The sequence below is a fragment of the Nothoprocta perdicaria genome, unplaced genomic scaffold (assembly GCF_003342845.1).
Source record: "Nothoprocta perdicaria isolate Ctin4 unplaced genomic scaffold, notPer1 scaffold_32, whole genome shotgun sequence".
Classification (NCBI taxonomy): domain Eukaryota; kingdom Metazoa; phylum Chordata; class Aves; order Tinamiformes; family Tinamidae; genus Nothoprocta; species Nothoprocta perdicaria.
Window position 1 is genome coordinate 5,320,795 of NW_020455555.1, and position 15,546 is coordinate 5,336,340.

At 35.9% G+C, this 15,546-nt stretch overlaps 1 long non-coding RNA gene across 1 annotated transcript in view; it reads left to right on the plus strand.

Annotated features, from left to right (window-relative positions):
- The window catches only part of LOC112950512, a 42,368-nt gene extending 30,664 nt beyond the window's left edge, over window positions 1-11,704 (plus strand). The window contains exons 2-3 of the long non-coding RNA XR_003250029.1: window positions 2,605-2,712; window positions 11,035-11,704. This is a non-coding gene — a long non-coding RNA (uncharacterized LOC112950512). The remainder of the gene's footprint in view (window positions 1-2,604; window positions 2,713-11,034) is intronic.
- The last annotated feature ends 3,842 nt before the right edge of the window (window positions 11,705-15,546 follow it).

Sequence of the window (15,546 nt, forward strand, 5' to 3'; positions counted from 1 at the left end):
TACTAAGCAGTATCCTATTCCAGGGTCCTGGAACCAGGAAAACTAAAGGTGTGGTACAGGCCAGAACATAGCTTTCAAGTGAAAATGATCATATTGTGGCCATGTGAATATGAAGAAAAACTTGCATGTGAACATTAATGGTTAAAATACAAAGCACAGGTGTAGGAACTGTTATTTCACTTACCTTGAGGCTTGGCAGCATACCTTATAGCTGCTTCTTCAGTTTAAATGTCCATGTAATTCCCGATAGAAGAAAGGAACTTGGAGCACTAACTCTAATGCTACAAACTGAAATGAGACAGAGACAAGATGGAAAGCATAAGCATGATATTCTAGAGATTTTTACTTCTGTATCCTGTTYTCTATTCCTGCCAAAAACTTTAATGCGTGTGCATTATTCAGACATTTTAGATTATTGATAATAATTTGTCTCACTGCTCATTTCTGTTCTGAATTTATGAAAAAATTAATAATACAAATGGTAGAGCTATAAAGAGTATATGCTTCTGATCTCCCAATCAAATTTTTTCTCTGCAATAGAACCTTTCTCTCATAAAATTCAAATCTTAATTAAATGGTGAAACAGAGAAGAGGCATTTTATGCGTGTTAGATTTATAAACAGTTGTCTCATGTTATTGTTTTTAGTTAAATTGGTCTTCTATCACCACCAACTTAACTAGCTCCAGTGGTGTTTTTGAAGGGAAATTTGCTCTGCAATGTCTTGACTAAAGTCAAAGAAAGAAGTGTTGTGCATTTTTTGGTTTATTGGTTGGTGATTATTTACACTTTTTGGTTAAAGGTCTAGCTACAGCTAGTCAGAAACACTGAATGGATTAAGTAATACTATCTGGTTTAAGGCCTCAGTGCGGAGTGCATTTGTCCAGATCATGTGAAGCTACTCACTGAATTGTGCCAAAATAGCACTTTTCAGTAGCTTGGAATGGTGTTAAAATTTCAGGGGTGTGATACATGCCATCTAAGTGTTCTGTGTTTCATGTTCCTCAGGTGTCCCATGTCTCCATCCTCTGTTGAGTAAAAAGGGCAAGTCCTTCCTTCTTTCCACTCTACTATTTTCTTTGTTGTATGTAGATTAAATATAGGGGAACTGGAACCCCCTCTACAGTCATCATCAGAGTGAGGTTCCATAAGTACTACTGTTAAACTGATAATGAAAATAATCCTTCTCAGTCCACTTTCGGCAAAACCCCATACATGTTTTTTCGTTGCAATTTTGCTCATTCCGAAAATCCATTTCTTATTCCTACTTCTTTGGTTTTTGTTTAAATTAAGTCTTGTCAGCTAAGAGAATCTTTAATAATTTCTTATGTAAATCAACCTCCCATTACCCACCTAGGCTTATTTTCTCCTAAATTATTCTGACTTCCCCCCATCCTAACTGCAACAAAATAGAGAAGACTGACATGTCTGTGCAGCGGCAAGTATGACACTTTCTCCAGGGAATGTTTAATGGTTGTCATTTTTAGAGCCATAGGAAGGAAAGATGYTTATAGCTCGCATCATAAGGATAAAAATAGGTTTGTTATTAGCATGTATGCATTTCTGAGACTTCAGAGATTAGACTTTAGAGATTATGAAAGTTAAAACACAGACAGTAATTTCTGACCTATCTTACTGTTCATTCCTAATTTCCAGCAAGATAATAATCAGTGTAATATTTAAAGATGAGGGAAGAGTACCTGCATAAAAAATAAATGCAACTAGTGTGAAATGAAAATGATTTGTTTATACTCTTTCATAGTAAAATAAGTTTTAATTTTTTCAACTGCATTGCTGCAGTGATTTGAAAGCCAAATCAAGTTTACCAGGAGTATTATTACAACACTGGAATTAAAATTCAACCTACTCAATCTATATGTATAAAGTGGTCCAGAAAATACTGATAACAATGTAGATGACAGTCAAGTTTTATGAACCAATGGAATGTGGATCATCAACACTTACGTTAATAATGATTTTATAGTATTATTTTTAAGCAAAGATATTGATTTAGGTAATGTGTCTGGTAGTTCCCTGGTATTTTTCTTCCTTTATTATATATTTTTATTATATATTTTTTAATTATCTCATTTCTATAGCTAATTCAAAATCTGAGAGCTGTAGTTTACTTTTTGAAGAAGAATGACTTGTATGTGCTAATGAAATGTAAACCATAGAGTAACTAATCAACGTGAATGTGTCCTGTCCTGTTTGTTCATTCCTAATTACATCCTGTCAGAATAAAAATAAATAAATAAAAAAATAAATAAAAAAAAAATGAAAGGGATGTGTAGGGGCATCTCCCTCTTTTTGGTAAGTATGTGCATGCGCCTACTCATCCACATACTGTGTATTGTAACTATATAGCTTTAGATCTAAATTGTAAACCTAATTGTATTGCAATTACTTGTCACTGGTTTGACAGTTTTGCAAATTTGCTGACATATTAAGAGCTGTATACATTGACAGTCATAACTAAAAGCTAAATGATGTTGTAGATTGCCACATTGTTACACTGGAAATTTATATCTCCCAAGTTTACTGCTGTTCTTTAAGAGGGTAATAAAATAGGAGACTAAGGATTTCTTTTGAATTTATAATTGCAGTGTAAAATAGAACTTGGAAATCTGGACACCATGCTAAAGAATATAACTGTGTGTRATACAGAAGAGGATTCATGTGCTGGTTGCCGCCTTCTAGTATAAACTTCAGAGGTAACTGAGTTCTTTATATTTTGAGATAAATCTAGACTTGATGTCAGTTTTCTAACTTTTTTTCCTTTGTCTTATGTAAAATGCTGCTTGCAAGCAAACTATAAATAGCAAATGTTTATAATAATTAGCTGATGTGATACTGGGAAGAATACTTCATGCTGCAATACTTCATGCTGTGCTATAGAGTTTGTTCTCCTAGTGAAATGAAAGGTGCATATTCCAAAGCAGATTGCTGTGCTTTCTGCATTTTGTGGAACTCAAAGATGGGCTCTAGTTTTATGGAGGACAGTAGATTTACCCCAAAAAAAAAAAAAAAAAAAAAAAAGGTGTAAAAGCCAGAATTCGTTTGGTAGTCTGTGAGGCAGAGGTAATTTAAAAGATTTTGTGCTCTTTTTAAAAGTTGTACAAACATAAATCTAGAATAATAAATTCTACTATAATGAGTATGGCCTTCCGATGCAAAGGAAACGATATCAAATTTCTGATTAGTAAATGTGATAGCATCTTCTGTCAGGTAGCACCTGATTATTGTGACAGAGGTTTTTTTATTATTATTCTTTTTTTTTTTTTACTTTCTGTCAGAATGCTTCTAATGCAGAAAAAGTGCTACATGGATTCCCTATATTGTTCTAATTTATGTTTCTGCAAGGGTAAGAGTAGAGTGGGAGCAAAAAGATGAGAAAGGATGTTTTAAGAGACATTAAGTGGTATAGTAATGAAAGCTGAATGATACAAACACGACCCTTTCAGCTTACTTCTGGTAATAAAGACATCTTCCCTCGGTAGCTTCCTGAGCTTTGGAAGAGTTTTGGTTTTTTCCCTTCGTTTTTTTTCAAAGCCTTGCCAAAAAGAAATCAATAAGGGGAGTCAATTGTAGTCATAAATTATTACATAAATACTAGGTTGTTAATTTAAACCTACATTAAATAGTAGTATCACTCTAGGGAACAGCTTTCCTTGTAAGCTAATGCATTTTGGATATTTATTTCATTCCACATTTGCTTTTAGATTCCTAATCATCATTTCTTGCATATATCAGAGTTATGAAAATAAGGAGCCATTGTAAGAAAATACCTGTTTTTTTCTTTCATCTGAGTTCCTAAGGGCATGAGGAAGAAAATAAAAATGAAAAACAGGCAGCCAGAAGTAACCAAAAGGCATGATTTAATATCCATCATTTTTATTTTTTAACTGATCGCAAAGGCTGCCTTGTGAAAATGATATTTTGCCTGAGTCTGAGGTCTTAAAACTGTTACAATTGACATTCCCTAGAAGATTTCTTTTTGCAAATGGAAGTACGTTTTCATTCTTTGTTCTTTTCAATAAGTAGATGCTAAGGTACTATACCCATACTGCTGACTTACCATAAAAATAACCCTCAAACTAATTATTTATTTGGTGTTTTGTCATTGTTTCAATTTGAAATTAATGGATGATTGTGCCTGCCTAGGACATGAAGTGCACAAGCAGGGCATGAAGTGTATCACTGAGACCTGCATTGCATAATGTTATAAGTCTCTAACTTCTACATAAGTTCCACAGACATAGTTTGCTGGCTAACCACTGGCAGAACCTCATAAGGCAATGTTGCTAGCTCAGCTGGTACTTGCTCTGATGTTTTAACTTAATTTTCATCCTTTTCATTGATCATCTTGGATCAGTGACAGTTTTTCTGGAACAGTTGGTGGCAGGACCATTTGGTATTTGTTTATAACTATTCAGCTCTGCCTAGTTCCATTTCTCAAGGAAATTGAGAAAAACGTTAGGGGAAAAGAGGTTAATAATTGTAGGAAAGGATGCAGATGCAAACGAAGGGTCAGGTAATTTGCTTCAGTTGTATCCAAAAAGAAAGTTGGAAGGAGGTTGGAGCCTAGTATTTGGAATTCCCCTTGATTTGTTTTTTCATTCACTCAAGCATTGTATATTTGTTTCTATCCAGTAAATCCAGTAAAAGTGTTTATATCCAATAAATTGATTGCATGGATTTTCTTTGAGAAGCTCAGAGTTTTCAATCTGTACTGCATTTTTAAGCTGAATATTTTTTAAGCTTGTTGCCTGTAGTGTTATCTGTGGACATGAATCAATGAAATGTAGAAAATTCAGGTTTATTACTTCTGAATTAACACAAGAGACCCATAGGTCTGTTTATTGACATAATTCAAGTAAGGCACTGAAGATCAATTTCTGTTTGATTTATTTATGTTGGCTAACACTTTACCTAGCAGTTAATCCCAATAAGTTCAATAGCGTCTTCACACATGCTTGATGGGTAGGCAGTTACTTAAAATACTTAGCGGTATCCCACTGCTGAGTAGAGTAGTGCTAAGCAACAGCAGAACCCACAGCAGCAGGTACCGTAGTTATGTCAGTATAGATCAGGGAGAAACAGAACACAGTAAGGGGAAAAAAAAGAAAAAGAAGAGGCAAAAAAGAATAAGAAAGAAGAAAACATAAGTTCCAGAGAAAGAAAAATAGCTTATTGATCAGATTTCAAAAAAGTGTATTAAAGGTTACAATTTCTTGATTCAAGGAGAATAGAGACTAAGACATTACAGAACAGCTCATAAGTAATGATGATGCCTTCAATAGAAGTTAACTGACACGATATTCTCTGTACGTTGATTATTGTGATATAATACTGTGATATAATAGACATAATGTCTTCTTCCATTTTATTTCATGTTATCTTTGGGTAAATTTTAGAGAAGCTTTTCTATTTTATATCTGTATGTAAATATTACTATTTGTTGCCAGTGCTCTGTTAAGTCTAATTTAAAACAGATGTTTTAGAGACTAAATAATGAAGGGAAATTAATTAACAAAAAACTTGTTAATTAAAAAAGAAAAATACATGAGTTTTCTTACAATACTCTTACCAGTGAGATGCTGAAGAAGTGAAATGGTGAAGAGCTAGAACTTGAGGATAAAGAAAGGACTCCTAGGAAGGGAAGTATAGCAGAAAGAGGTCATTCATCCAGCTTCTAGCTCTGCAGCTTCCTTTAGGGTAATATCAACAGAAATGATAGCTCAATTTTAATAAAATAAAGCAGATAAGACCAAAAGGTGACATTTTTAGAAAGATTATGTAGATAAAGACCAATGTTTATTTTATATTAATTTCATTTTACTGCCGGYTGGACAGGCTGTGCAGTAATTTATCCTGAATATTTCTCTCTCTGCACTCATGTTTCAATTCTTACTCTTCCTGGGGGAATGGAGTGTGTTGACAGCAAGCTTCCAATGGTGTAAAAAAACCATTTGGAAACACTGTTCGCTATGCATTCAGGAAATGTGGCACATGATATTAGAACACAATTTAGAAGTGAATAATGATAACTGAGAACAACTCATCTGAATTTAGGAAGTCCAGAGGCCTAAGGGAGGATAAATATTTTATGCCATAGAGGTCTGGTATCCGTTTTGGTGTAAGTTTTATGTATGCAGTAATTCAGGTGTAGGTGAGGGTTTGTTGGGTTGGAGAATGGAACGGAAAAGTAATTTAAGTTTTTAAAAGGATTTTATCTAACCTAAGATGTCTTGTTTAGGATAAGTTGACTTCAAATACATTATAATGTGAAAATTCTCTCTCAAAATAGGAATCTCATTTCAGTAATAATTCACCGGTGATGCTAAATCTGTTTGTATTAAGTGACATAATATAAGTGAGGGGAAAAAAAAAAAAAAAAAAAAAGGAAAAATAAAGTTACTACCTTGAATGCAGAGATATTCATCTAAGCATTTTGCTGGGCTTTTTTTGACCTATGCTTGCAGCACAGTAGATTTCAAAGTGTGATTACCTTCTGTGGATAATTGGTGACATTTCTTTTTTGTTATGAAATTCATTAACAACAAACATGAAATTTATTGTTCGTTGTGATATTTAAATTACATCTGGACACATGTATCCATGGTGGCTTGCAGAGGAAGGAAATTTGTCCAATTCCATGTCTAATGCCTTTTCTGAGAAAGATTTTTTTCTCCTGACTGCCTCTGTTCTATGTCTTCTACCTTAACTAAGACACTTGTGAATCTTCATATTGTTCAGGAAGATCATACTTGCCTCTGCAGTTGTATCATGACCTAACTGTATATCAGGAATCTGTCTGCTCGAAACCTGTTTGCAGAAGTTAGGTATTAACATGGTTGTTTTTCTACAAAGCTGATGGTGATACATGTAGCATTTCCAAGATCAGAAGGATGTCACTGATTATTCTGAAAGGTCAGTTTCCTAGAAATCAGGACTACTAGTAACAAGGGCCAGTGAAAGTAAACTGTATCACTTCCGTATTTGAAAATTAGAACATCTTTGTTCCTTCTGTCCTCATTTCTTGGAAACTCCTTGGGTGCTTTTCACTTTACTTTCTGCCCTTTCCAAAATAACAGATTTTTTTGAAATCAATTGTATCTTCTCTTTCATTTCCTGATTAAGTATGGCAGATTCAGCAGCCCTTGGAGCTGCTTTCAGATGATCAAGGAGCTGACAATAAAACGTGGAATAAGAGGAAGAGGTGTGTGTGGGGGAGGCAGAACAAATGATTTCTCTGCCCTTACAGTCCAATATAGTTTTATATATGACAGTACTAATGATAAAGAGTGTGTTCCTGGGTGGTAAAGTCAGGTACAGCTTCTAAAAGCTAAGCATTTAATTACTAATAGCAGCACAAATGCAGTGTGGWCCAAAGTATTAAGTTCCTTTAGAGAAGAGGTTTAGAGCTTAAATACTGATGTTTTCAAAGAAGGAAGGGGCAGGACCTAGACTGAGTCATCTCTTCAAAGGAAACAGACAGCAGGAAATATTGCTTACCGAATTCATGAGTTTTGTCCTGGATCTCTGTTAAAAATAGCATTGCAGTGAATCTCCTTGTGAAATTCCCAAATCAGAGCAGAAGGCAAATCTGTTTGAGACTGCTTGTCAGGCCATGACTGGCCATGGTCTCTGTCTTTTACCTGAGCTTCATAACACAAAAGGCTTGTTCTGAGCTGTGCAATCAAGCTGGGCATTAGCCAAACACCTTAAGCATCATACTGCCATGTTCCCTGGAAAATACTCCTCATTTTCATAGACTTGCTCCTGCCAATTCAGCCTCACCTTCAGGCCTTTGACTAATGATAGGATTATAGTTTCCAACAATTCTAATCAAAATCTTTCTCTTACCTGCTTGGTGCTATGACAAAAGAGCAACCAAAAGAAAATTAATCTTCTCACCAGAAACCTTTTCATCCGCACTCATAGTTAACATCAAGGCAGTGGCAGTGAAACATGGCTGCCATGTTACATACTTGGGTCTTTCATGAGGATCTCTTGGACTCCCTTCGTTTAGTCCTGACAGACAAAAGCTATCTCAGAAGGGTGCTTTTAGAAAAAAAAAAAATCTTCCTGTAGTTATCAGAAAAACTAGCATTCTCAGAAGATGTTTTTCTGAAATGATCTTACTTGTTAATGATGAGTTTTGTTTGCCGGGGCTGAAAAAGCTTGGTATCCTGTCGATCTGCCTGTTAAAGTTTAGATAGAAATTTCCTGTGAGGGAATCCCTATAAGGGGTATTTTTTTTCACCTGTCTTAATTTCTTTCTTTATGGCARCATTTATCGTAAGAAGAAAGATTTTGCTTGTGTTGGGTATAAGTTAATGGGTATAAGTTGAAACATAGGAAGTTCCATCTCCAGGTGACTGTTAGGGTGACAGAGCAGTGGAACAGGCTGCCCAGGAAGATTGTGGAGTCTCCTTCTCTGGAGGTCTTCAAAACCCGCCTGGATGCCGCCCTGTGCCACATGCTCTAGGTGTGCCTGCTTGAGCAGGAAGGTTGGACTAGATGATCTSTAGAGGTCCCTTCCGACCTTGAATATTCTGTGATTCTGTGTTCATTATTTTTTTTAAACACTTTCTATATATTTACTCAGTTAACTTGTGAATTTTAGGGTTAATGTGAATCGTCGCATACTTCTAATTTTAAACTTGCTTTCTGGTGATAACTATTGTTCTCAGAATTCTGTGACACACATATATAGGGATATAATCATTTGTTTGACCAACTGAGAATCAGTGTGGTTGTAACATGTTCCTCACCCACTCACCAGCTCTGGGATGTTGCTGTTGATCTGTGTCCTCTGTACAGTTCCTCCTGTTTGATTTCTGATTTCTGCCTAGTAACTATGAACAAAAGCAAACGCCTTGAAGAAGATCGTAAGCACCTGCTCAAAATTACCTAAGACTTTTCAAAGTGAAGTAAAGTAAGGTCAGACACAGAAGTCAAAACTTAGAAAATAGTCTGACACCAACTACAAGGTTGAACAGCTGTTACTGTAGAAGAATATTCTGAGGAAGATTTGAAGTGTTGCAGATGAAGAGGAACACAGGAAAATTGTAAGAGATGGCCAGAGGTATTTTGTAGGAAGCAGTGTACTCTCTCCCTTTCTGCCTAGCAGAAGCTTATGCAGAACTGTTCCACAGATAAGAGCAAAGAATGAAGAAGAATTATGCAAAAAAAAACCCCAAAATCCTCTTCAGATATTTAAGATGTCAAGAACTCTCACTTTTTGAGAATTGTTGTTGTTTTCTAATGCTGGTTTTGGTTTAATTTTTTTTTTTAATTTCAAGTTTTGTTTGCTTTTATATATTTTTTGATGAACTTGCCCCTAATGGGATGATACTTGCATTGAAGTGAGCAGATTTCACATAGTAACTTCATCTCCATAAATAAAAATGCTATTAAAGATGGTGATAATGAACAAGCAAATTTCTTTGAACCAAACAAGGATTCGATCTGATTACAGATCACTGCTGCTGCAGGGAACCTGTAGCTGACTATGTCAAGCTGGTATTGCGTTATGGTTGGTAAGCCTTCACGAGAGCAGGAGTTGTGAGCACAGACACAGTGCATCACTAACATGTTAATATTGTTCTGTGCAGATATACCAGCGCTAGTCTGACCTCTCTGCACTGCCACATACACTCTACCACATACCCTACAGACATATGCTCTGTTTTGATTTGATCTTCTAAAGTGAATTTACAGTGATTTACAAGAAACTTAAAGAAGCTATGACTGAGAGACTTCTCAATTTAGAGTAACAACTTAGAGCTGCGTCCTGCTTGTCCTTTTCATTTCAGAATGGTACTAGCTCAGCTCCAGTGACAATGTCAGTACAATACAATATCATTTCTCACAAAAGAAAGCAGTGTATGAAAGAATCACAGATTAGCATGATAGTTGTGTTTAAAACAGAACAGGACTCGAAACAGACTTATCACTAAGTCAGCTTGAACAAATCCTGAGTGTAAGGTAAACTATCCCTAAAAGAGGGCTGATTTACTTAACGCTCCCATTCTATCAGCAATGTTCCTGCATTAAGATAGCTCAGAAATATTTCACACCTAAGTGCTCTGTACAAGCCTGTGGGAGAACTAACAGAACTGGAAGCAGAGAGGCAGCAGCAGGTAGTATATGTGAAATTTATGCTGATAATACTCATGACTATTATCAGTATAAATGCCTCTGATAATAAAAAACAAAATGGCAGAAGAGGTGATGTGTGTAGCAGTGAGAGAAGCACTAACAGCAGAAGCAAGTTGAATTTCAATGATTAGAAAYATGTGGGCAGAAAAGGAATTAGACTATTTAGTCTCTGATGATCATGACAGCTTTTCTTTTTTAAAAGATTCATTCAGACCTTCTAAAAGGCTTCTGTTACACTGTAATGATGATGGAGAATGAGCTCAAATAGAAGGTTTGTTTGACAAATACTAAAGAATATGAAGGGCTTTTTCTTTTTGTAGATGAGTTGCAAAGAAGGGGAGGTTAAGTGTCCAGCTATCTGTTAAGATATCATATGTGAATTTTTGCATAGGTGTTAAGGTCTACTTATGAACTGGATCATATCAAACAAAAAATCAGCAAGCTAAATAGAGTTGTAAACTGGTGTAGAGCCTATAGCAGTGCAGCATGGTTTGGTACTGAGAATTGTAGGGTTTGATCACTGTAATTTAGGTTCTTTACACTGTGATTTGTTTTGGAGATTTTTTTTTTTGAATTATTAGAAACAGTAAAAAGTCAAGCTGCTTTAATAGACACATCTTAAACTGCTGTGAAATTGAAATGAATTATTACTCATTTGCTGTAGTTAAGAGCAGATCGTACTGTGATACTTGGGAACTATTATCTACAAATTTGTGGTCTTAGCATGAATGGGGACTTGGCAACATGATAGTATAATGTGTAAAGATAAAACTAACTGCAAGAACACATCACTTGCAAAAACAGGATCTTTGCATGTGGGGTGATGGTGCACTGATTTTCTTTTTTTTTTTYCCCTCTTTTTCTAGGAAAGCTATTCCATTTAAATTTATCATCAAATCACTACCAATGTTTTCAACATTCATTCATAATTCACAAGAACTGTAGTGATGGAAAATGTATTTCTTTAAGAAGTTACATATAAGCAGATACAGAACAGACAGTTAAAGGCTTCTTTGAATGATTTTATGAGCTGCATGCTTTATTTGTAAAAATAATCTGACTCCACCTAATTCATGCCCGTTTACCTCAGCAAGCCTTTGTCCCTATAGTAACAGTGGGATGAAAGAGAATAGTTGCTCTCTCCAAGTCTGATACTAGACCCACTCCAGGAGTCAATGAAAGCATTTCCATCTCATCTGAAAACACCAGCAAGTGCCTTTCTGAATGTTAAAAATGAATATCGAAAGAAAAACAAAACAAGCTAGGGTTCTGATTTGTTGCAATATCTTTTGAAAGGTAAGAATTGCTGACAGCAAATGCATGGCATTGTTTGAGATACTGTTTATTTTCCCTGTATATCAGGAATTACCTGTATTACCTGAGATACCACCATGGGTAGCACCCAAGCTTCATGTGCCTCTAACAGGATAGGCAGCCTTGCTGCCATTGAGGCTCATGTGRGCCCATCATCTCTCCCACCTGTGCCTGAGCATCCAGTGGGAGCCCGCTGTGCAGAATGCACAGTCGCGCAACAGGGGAGAGACTCTCCTAGGAAGCTTTTACAAAAATTGTTACAGAAACAAAGTGTGGACAAAGGCGGTCTGGCATGGAGAGCTGGAAGAGGAAAAGTATTGAAGTAGGCTCTTGCTTTTAAAAATCTAAAGCCTTATGCTGTTCCTCTGAAGAAAAGAAAGTGACTGTGCTGCTTTCTGGCACCAACCCTGTGGATATCCTCTGGCTTTGTRACTCTGCTTTCCCGAACTTGGGCCCTGTGCTGTATTTCTGTCTTCTTACACCAAGAACCTGGATACAACTGGACACTTCACATCTTCTGAATCCTTCAGCTGGGAAGCAGAAGCAAATGTAGAGCCAGGATGGAGAGCAACAAGTACAGTGCAGCAAGATGCTGCTTGGACTGCTTGTGGCAACAGTTACAGTAAGGAGAGAGGAAGTATGCGAGCTGCCTTCTGGAGTGGGACATGGAAGAGCAGATGGGAGCATACAGAAAACAAGGTAAGAGAACTGCAAAGGAAGTGACACAAATCAGGGTGCAAGAATGCAAAGTAGCCCACAGATTAGTTTTACTAATTACTGACAGATGGCAAAGGGTAGCACATAACCTTGCTTTCTTCCAAGGTAAACATATTAGTCAGAGAGGAGGAATCTCACTGCTGTGCTGAGCAGAAGTGCCATGCAACAGGGAGTCTGGGATGTCGTGTACCTACACAGGACATCTGCATTTGGAAACAAATGAATGAACTTTCCTTCATGTGGTTTTTGCTGTTGGTTCCAGGAGGGAGTACTGCTTTGTTGGAAACTGTTGCTTTCCTTTCTTCTTCATAATTTGGTAGGTTGTGACATGATCAGTCCAGTATGCATATATTCACCTATGAATACATGGACATGGATGAATGGTACAAAAAATACATATATGAGAAATCACCCTGACTTTGTCTTACTATATCTTTGCTTGCCCACCTTCAAATATTTTAGTATTTTATCTTTTTGATGGTTTATGTATAGATAATTGGAAACTTCAAGGYTTTTAGAACTGCTGCTTAAATAAACCCTCATCAAGGCTAGCCAGAAGTATCTGAAGTCTGTTATGGGCTCTTCCAAGTAATTTTCACAGAAGTTAGCTCAACAAAAAAAACCCAAGATTTACATTTGAAGAGAAAAAAATGTGTTACACTTCCACAATAGGTCCTTACTTTTGTCAGGGTTTAGCTACCTAATCAAGATGAGATAAGGCAAATGCCTCTGGAGACAGCCATTTATTATAGTTGTATGGCTTTGTTCTTGTTAATAACAAGTCATACTAACAACTAGAATTTACCAAGCTACTAATTAATAATATTGGCAGTGAGAATGGGGGAGAGAAAAGTGCTCAGCAGAGGTAGCAATTTACAGTATGGGGAAAAATGTAAGCCTGGTAAGGAGAAAGGCTATCAGAGGAAAAGTAATTAAAAATGAGGCTGCATTGAGACAATTTCTTGTTTTCCTCAGTAAAAATGAAACTGAATGACAACTGAAAATTTACATCTTACCTGCCTAAAACAACTGATCTAATAACATAAACATTTTTTTGTAGCTTTGATTACTGTTTTGGAATTAAGCCAAGACTTCTTGCCACGAACTGTTCTATAGTTTTATACGATACTCTTAGCTTCTTTCTCAAAATCTCTTGCAGAAAGATAAGATTTTTAGCAGCGTGTCCAAATTTAAAAGATAGTAATACAAGAGCACACTTTTGGCTTGCAAAAACATGGCTTTTTATTTTGTTTTTAGAGAAAAAGATGTTACTTGTTTACAAGCTTATATTTAGGAAACAGTGCTGTTACATTTCAGAACAGTATGCTTTTCAGATCAGTATAAGAGTTGTGTTTCAATAAACTTTCTGTAGAAATGTTGAGAAAGATAATAGCTTTATTTAAAGCTAGAATTTGTAAATTACTGATTACTAGCTTGGAAACTGTAGATTTTCAAATATATTATATTCTTTAAAATAATATAGAACAGTTCCTTCAGTAGATAAGGTCTGCTTATCTAAGTAGATGACAGTGGCCATCAGAAATTTTTGCAGGTCATCATTTGTCACTGTGTGTGGCATGTCATGGTCATTCTGTACTTTCCTTGGTATTTAGCACTAGAAAAATTCTTTTAATGTCTTTGATCAGGTAATTACCAATAATGCAATAAGGAGTACTTGGTTCCCTTCTGGAAATACCTATTGATGTCTTCCTCCTCTCCCAGAACTATTTTCCTGCAGAGAAAAAGATGTCTGCGGTGAAATCCAGAATAAATGGCAATAATATAGTATATTATTTCCTTTATTTTTWATAACTAAATCCAAGAAGATAACACTTAATAAAATGAGCTACAAATTCATGCTGAAGAATGAGCAAGCCAAATAATACCAAAACAAGACAGATTTTTTTCTAATTTTTCAAACGTAATTTGTTCACTCTATTCTTCAGAAGTAGACTAGAGCTGGATGAAATACTGAGTTTCTGCCAATGCTGCAACACCAGTAGGTTTTCCAAATGTGTTGTTAACTTGAGTCAAGGTGGCAACAGGAGGGTTCCCTCAGCTTGGTCAGCAGAGCTTGGGAGGCAGTAATGGGGTAGGAATGGGCAGGGTTTCAAGGGGAAAGAAAAGGAAATAAGAGTCAAGTCTCTTCAAGGTATTGTCTTAAAGCCATAATATCTTTAGCCTGAATTTAGGGTGTGTGGAGGAAATGAGAAGCCAAAGTGGACCTTGCAAATGATATTAGTAGCTGGGGAAGGAGAGGTAAAATTACTAAATGTCAGGTAAATATTTTCTTCCTAATATAAGAAGGTATTTTGCTGATGAATAATATTCATTCTTCTAACAAAATCCTAATTAAATCCCCCCATACCCATAGTTAATAGAAATCTGAAGTCTAAAATCAAGTGGATTCTATTAATACCTGCTAATTTAATTTAAGTCTAGCAAAGAAATCACACATAATACATATTAAATTAACTTTTGTTGTACCACCGTTCAGTCATTTGTCATCATCTTTTATCCCCAGTCTTTCCCGCTCATTCATTTCCTTATGCTTTCTTTGTCATCATCTTTTATCCACAGTCTTTCCCGCTCATTCATTTCCTTATGCTTTCTTAAAAGTCAGTTGACTAAAGTGAGCTTTAAAAGCTCAAAAATATTAATAGAATATTCTGTTTATTCCATACCTTAGGCAAGCAGCATTTTTAGTTTTGGCTCATAGTATGGAAGACAAGCAAATTACTTGACTTGACAGGAGTTTTCACCACTGTTACAGTTTGTTTTAATTGGTGAGATTCAGAATTCTTCATGTTTTCTGAATTAGAGAAATTCAAAGACAGGCCTGTCACTATGATTTCTGCCAAAAAAAAAAAAAAAAAAAAAAAACCCCAAAAAAAGGAAAATTTAGAGTGGTAGCAGTTGGAGGTAATAAACAGAAAATAGAAAGAAAAAAAACAGGCGAGATAGGAGGGAGATGCTACCAGGAGTGCTAGCCACAGCAGATTTGGAAGGAGAGCTGGCTAGCTGAGATCAGAGATTAAGACTTGTTCCAATATCCAATTGTTAAAATACATGAGAAGCTGGGGGCCTGATCTGTTTGAGGAAAAACTACTCTGATCCTGTTCTTTCCCTTTATTGTTTGGATTCTGTAGCGAAGTTTCTTTAGTCTAAGGGATGACAACTCTGTCCCTGGGAGCAATGTTAAACAGTGACTGTCAGGATATGTTTTCTATACTGTTTCATTTTTTCCTTCCTCCTGATTTTTCTCATCTCTTGTCTCACATTCCCATAGCTTCTGTGCAGTTTCTCTTCCTTCAATTCTAATAACTCCCTTCATACTTACATTTATC